This window comes from Lolium perenne, chromosome 2 (genome assembly GCF_019359855.2).
Source record: "Lolium perenne isolate Kyuss_39 chromosome 2, Kyuss_2.0, whole genome shotgun sequence".
Lineage (NCBI taxonomy): Eukaryota > Viridiplantae > Streptophyta > Magnoliopsida > Poales > Poaceae > Lolium > Lolium perenne.
Window position 1 is genome coordinate 145993958 of NC_067245.2, and position 6803 is coordinate 146000760.

Genomic DNA, 6803 nt, shown 5'->3' on the forward strand with positions numbered 1-6803 from the left:
GCCGCCTCTACCGTGTCAGATAGCAGAAGTAGATGGCCACCTATAGGCCGACCGGTTAGCTAGCGACCGACGGGCCTGCTAATATTTGATGATTTGCATGGTTCGGTTTAGGGTTAGTTTAGGGTTCCCTCCCACCTCTTCGGCAAATATTTTTTCGCACATATCTCTCGGTAAATATTTTCCCGCCCGTATCTCCCGCCACCGCTCTCCCGCCATACTTTTGCCGCCACGACTCTCCCACCATATTTTCCCGCCACATTCTCGGATTTTTTTCCTATAAAAGCAGGGATCGACATTCTTCGCTGCACAAGTGCTTCTACCTCTCTCTTTTTTCTGCTGGCTCACCCTTAGCTACCATGACTGTGCAGTGCTCTGACCAGGAGTCTAGGCCGATGAAGGCTAAGGCTGCAATTTTGCCCCCGGGTGTGACATCGGAGTGGTGTTGGTGCGACCGTCTTGCGAAGGTTAAGCAGGTGGAGGGTTTCTCTGATCAGTTCGGCATGAAATTTTCCAGATGTCCAGGCATTCCATCGTCAGGTATTTTCCAGCTTGTTATGAGCTACCTTTGAGTCAACATTGCCCACTTAATTATTGCATCCTGCATATGTCGCTTCGACGAAACCATGGCCCCTACAGTGACATTGTTCTGGTGATACTCCAAGTTAGAATCATGGCCATCGTTGACTGTCATTGCAGACGTAAAGTTCTGATTCCATCTGCTAGGAATAGGCACCTCCTCCCCATCATCAGACTCATCGAAATCATCAGCATCCCTTTCACCATCTGTATCTTCCTCTTCCATCTGGTTCTGCATGTGCCCATTTTTTTCGTCACCATCAACCTCACCGTCTTCTCATGTGTAACCATCATCCTGACCACTATAACCATCTTCTGCATGGCTGCTCTGTCCAGGCTCGTAACCACCGCCACCACCGGGTGCTTGACTTCTCTGGCCTGATTCGTAACCACCACCTCCACCGTAACCTCCTTTAGGAGGCGCTACCTCCTTCGCCACCGGAAGAACTAAGGCCACAGGGTTAGTTCCTCTCCTCTCAAACCCTTTTAACCAGCTCACCCACTTAGAGATATCATCTACAGGCCTCAGATACCAGAAAACATTTGATAACGATTTAGTACACAATGCATGAACACCCAATGTGTGCACTTCAGGATCAAGCTCGAAACATTCTTTCAACCAATCCTTCACCTGCTCAATTGTCCACGTTCTAGGGGCAGTCAAATCCATCTCTACAGATTTGAACTCACTCAGATCAACTTCCATCTCATTTGATCGGACACTACCAAAAATCATAGTAAAATACTATCTTCACTATATCTGACATCTTAGCTGACCTAAAAAATTGGCCCGCGTCAACAAATGTAACTACTCCATAGCACAGAAATATACTAACACCAACAGAAGCCCACATAAACCTAAACAATTAACACTAATACGGAAAGACTAGGGTTTACCCTTGTAGCGTGAGCAGACTCTCCAACAGCAGCAGCACCAATAGCACGCAGCAGCTTAGCACCAGCACCAACACCAACACGCAGCAACAGCTCATCCCCTTACACCACCACCAACCTCCACCACTTCATCACCATTGATGCTAAACAGCACCACTAATCGTCTCCAAATCCTAACCCATCTGTAGATCGGGGTTCCCTCAACTAGTAGTAGCAAAATGGTGAAGTTTTGGTGGCTAAATCAGTGGGAATCTGAGAAAATCTGAGTTTTATGCGAGGTGCTCTTAGAGCTCTCGTCGAACAGGAAAGAGAGGAAAAAGGACAAAGGAAGAAGAAGATGAGGCCAGCGACGTGGGCGTGGGCCATATGCCATGTACGGTCAGCCAACATGCGAGGCCAGCAAATGGCCGACAGAGGATGTCGGCCGGTGAGGGCAGGCCTGCCACCTACTATCGGTCCACAGTTGGCCGATCGGACCACTGCCACCCGATCGGTCCACTCCTGTCCGAGAGAGTCACATTATTGAAATAGTTTCAAAACACGTGACATTCCCAGAAGTAAATAAAAAATCATATTATTAAAAAATCGCACATTCGGATAACATACCTAGTGAGTACAAAATTCTCATACTCCTCCGATTCATATTAATTGACTTCAATATAGATGTATCTAGAACTAAAATGTGTCTAGATACATCCATATTTGAGTCAATTAATATGAACCAGAGGGAGTATCAAAAGAAGATATTGATTTTAAGGCAGAGGTCAGATTATTAAAGGAACGGCATCAGATACAATTGAGCTCATGCAAGACAAGTTATATTTTATTTTCCTTTTTGGGTTCCAATTAAGAAGATAAAGATTGAGATGAATTGCCATCACTGCCGTAATTACAAAGTAACAGAACACTGATGCTAATTCCTACTCCGTATTAAATAATCAACAAAGCAATGGCACCAAACAAACCTGAATACATCATCAGTTCACAAGACACAGCAAAGTCCCAAGGCAACATATCAAGAGTAAACCAATAGAAAGCTGTAGTAACCATTAAATTGATAATGCCTCAACTCTGCAGAGATCTGATGATGCACTCTGCTGTAGTACAGATTAATGATCAAAATTGCTAAGTTTCAGCTAGCTGAGACGTAGCTTATGTCTCAGTCATGTGCTCTATCGTTGGATTTAATTTCTGCTTGAAGATTCGTCTTTGCTCCTGTTTGTACTTTGTTTAGACATAAGTCTCAGTCGGCTGAACATTGGCGACACCCATTAATAATTTAAACGTATGTAGCCCATCGAGGCCCTCACCTACCCAGAAAAACCCAGAGACACATTTAGATAGGCACACATTTACAAAAGACAACCTTGCAAAGAGACACTGAAATGGGTGCATAAAATGTGTGTTTTATGATTCTCAAGAAACACTTAACCACTTGTTTATTGCATGCCCATTTGCTCGTCTCATTTGGAGAGTAGTCATTTTACCTATAACATCCCTTATCTGATCAATGTGACAAATATGTTTAGAAATTGGCTAAATAGGATTGATAAGAAAACAAAAGCTCGAATCTGTGTGGAAGTTTGTGGTTTAGTTTGAGCAATATAGAATTGTCGTAATGTGGTCTTTAACAGAGTGCAAAAACCAAATTTCTTGCAGGTTATCCATATATAGGGTGGCTTCTTCAATCCACATGTGGTCTTACCTCTTTCCCGTGGAGCAGCGGGAACCTATGGATACTGGGTGCAATCGACTGATGGTGGTTGTACGGGCTATCTTCAGCCAGGGTGGCTAGCAACTTTTTAAACGTATACAAGATGCATAGAGGCTATTTTTTTGGTCTTTGTTTAGATGGTTGATTTTTGCTGAAAATTTAAGTGATCCTTGAATTATAGAACTTATACTTTGATGCTAGCAATAAAATAGAGGCTGTGCATCGTTTCAATGCAGAGGTGGTGATGCCTTCATTTTGAAAAAAAAAATCTAGCCTTCTCGCCCACCTTGTAAATTCTCATACCAAAACTGGACTTGCCTCAGTAATAATAAAAACACTGATGCTAATTCACATCAAATAATCCTCACCGAATCATTAGGACCAACAAACTTGAATACAACATAAGTACACAAGAAACAGCAAAGCCCTAAGCCAAGCTATTCAGAGTAACCCAATTGATAGCCTTATTAACCATCTTCCATAAGAGGCAGAAGGGTTTGAATAACTTTTAAAAGGGAACATCACTTGAAAATTATGTCAACTGGACCACATTTGTTTAATAATCCTCAACAGAGCATTAGCACCAACAAAATTGAATACGCGATCAGTACACAAGACACGGCAAAGTCCTAAGCCAAGATTTTCAGAGTAGAGAGTGGATTTGGTGATCAGGTGTATACGTGTGCATGCACTCAGAGTCGTTTGATTTGCTTTTAGATTCCCACTGCCCGGAAAGATGTTAACGGCAAGTACACGGCGGGGTAAGCTAATGATCGGCAGTGAGAAAGGAAAAGCACAGCAGCGAGCTGCAAAACGTTGTCAGCTAGCATGCTAGATTGCATGCGAGTGGGACCCGCTTCATGGATGGAATAAAAAACTGCATCCCTTACCAGCGACATATACACTTGATTTTAACAACTTGTTCCATCCTTTTCTTAACCAAGTCACAATGAGAAACCGTAAGCGTCCAAATTAACTAATTAAACCCGATTCACCCCATGAGATAATAATAGTTAGAACTGTATATGAATCGATTGGTTTCCGAGGGTTACTAGCGAACAAATACAATCACGGTTAGTTCAGCAAACCAGTATGCGTTTCAAGTATAGAATAATCCCTCAAAACATAGTAGTACTCAACAATTAGGGAGGACGTGACGGTTTGGTGGCGATTAAACTAGACATGAGCAAAGCTTACGACCGGGTTGAGTGGGATTTCCTCGAGCAAATGATGGTGAGAATGGGCTTTGCCACCCACTGGATACATGTGATTATGAATTGTGTGCGATCGGTCTCATACAAAGTCAAGATAAATGGATGTTTGTCAGAGGCTTTCCTACCAGAACGGGGGCTCCGCCAGGGGGATCCTTTGTCACCATATCTTTTTATCATCTGTGCGGAGGCGTTCTCGGTGCTGTTACGGAAGGCGGAGGAAGAGGGGTCCATCGAGGGAGTGCAAATTTGTGAGGGAGCCCCAAAAATAAACCATTTGTTCTTCGCTGATGACTCGCTGATTATTATGAAAGCCACTACCCAGAGTGCAAGGAAGCTGCAGCAAATTTTAGCTTTATATGAGGATCAATCGGGGCAAATGATAAACAAGGACAAGTCATCCGCGTATTTCAGTAAAGGAATTAGAGCTCGTACCAAAAATGCAGTGCTGAATGTCATGGGCATACCAAGGGAATCACAAAACCAGAGATACCTGGGGTTGCCGGTCCATCTGGGGGCATCCAAGAGCAAAGAATTCGAGTACTTGAAGGAGAAAATCTGGCGGCGTATCCAAGGGTGGAAGGAATGGTTGCTTTCAAAAGCAGGGAAGGAGATTTTGGTCAAGGCTGTAGCACAGGCCATCCCTAGCTATGCCATGTCATGTTTTGATCTCACCAAAAAGCTATGTGATGAAATCAGTAGTATGATTGGACGCTATTGGTGGAGTCAGCAGGACGGTAAGGATAAATGTCACTGGATAGGGTGGGGGAGAATGACCAGAGCCAAAGAGGAGGGAGGCCTCGGCTTTAGGGACCTCCATATTTTCAATATGGACATGCTATCACGACAATGTTGGCGAATATTGCAACACCCAGACTCTCTATGTGCTATTGTCCTAAAAGCAAAGTATTTCCCTGAGAGCTCAATTTTTTATGCAAAACCACAGTCTGGCATGTCTTATACATGGTGTAGTTTACTCCGGGGGCTAGAAATCCTAAAGCACGGAGTTGTGTGGCGAGTAGGGGATGGAGAGAAGATCAACCCATGGCTGGATCCGTGGATACCAAGGGGATCAACTAGAAGACCGGTGGCGACGCAAGGTCGGTCAATTATCACTACTGTAAGTGAGTTGATAAACCCCATTACGGAAACATGGGACGAGGAGCTTATTCGTGACAATTTTACTGCTGAAGATGCTCGCGATATTCTGTCAATTCCATTACGCCCGGACATGGAGGACTACGTAGCCTGGCATCTTGATAGCAAGGGCATTTTCAGTGTCAAATCTGCATATCGTCTTGGGGTAAGTATACGGGATGCAAGACTGAACCGAGATGCCAGTTCATCATTGACTGATACTGCTAGGTGCAACAGTGAATGGAAATACCTTTGGAGAATGGACGTCCCAGGGAAAGTGAGAATCTTTCTTTGGCGCCTCGCACACAATAGCTTACCAACTCGCCTAAACATCCAGCGGAAGGGCGTTGTCTTGGACACGAGATGCCCTGTGTGTGATCGATTTGATGAGGACGGTGGGCACATTTTTCTCAAATGCAAAGAAGTCAAGTATGTGTGGAGACACCTCAACCTGGAAGCTGTCAGACTTCAGCTGCTTGAATGTCCAGACGCCCATACTGTGTTGAACAGGGTGTTAGCTCTTCCAAAGCAGCAACAAGCACTGGTGGCGGTGACCCTTTGGGATTGGTGGACTGCACGTAACAAACTCAATGCGGGCGAGAAGAGGAAGACGACTGAAGAGATTTGCCATCTGATCATAAAACACCACCATGAATTCTCACCGGAACCAAAGGCACTGGTCGAGGTTCAGCCGGTTCAGAGTAAATGGGAGCCGCCACCATCAGGTTTTGTTAAGGTCAATTTTGATGCCTCTTTCATCCCGGAGCTGAAAAATGGATCTTACGGATATGTAATCCGTGCCGAAGATGGGGAGTTCCTAGCTGCTGGTGCCGGAAAGTTGAATCACCTCCGAAGTGCCCTTCATGGCGAAGCTGAGGCATGTATTGCTGCAATGGAAGGTACATCGAATCTGGGTATGTTCAGAGTACTTTTTGAGTCTGATTCCACCACATTGATCGAAGCCATCAACAATGGAAACTATGATCTTGCGGATACTGGTGTCCTGATGCGTGAGGCGCGGAGTTTGAAGTTTCTGCACTTTGACAATGCAGAGTTTACATACTGTCGCCGTGATTGTAATAATGTAGCTCATACTCTGGCTCAGTTTGGCTACCAGGGCAGTGCTTCCACATCCAGCTGGATGGACACTGCTCCTGTTTGTATAATCGAATTGCTTGGCAGCGATCTTGCTGTGCAGCTCGTTTAGTGGAATATAATTTCCTTTTCAAAAAAAAAAAAGTAGTACTCAACAATTTTATAGCTAATCGACT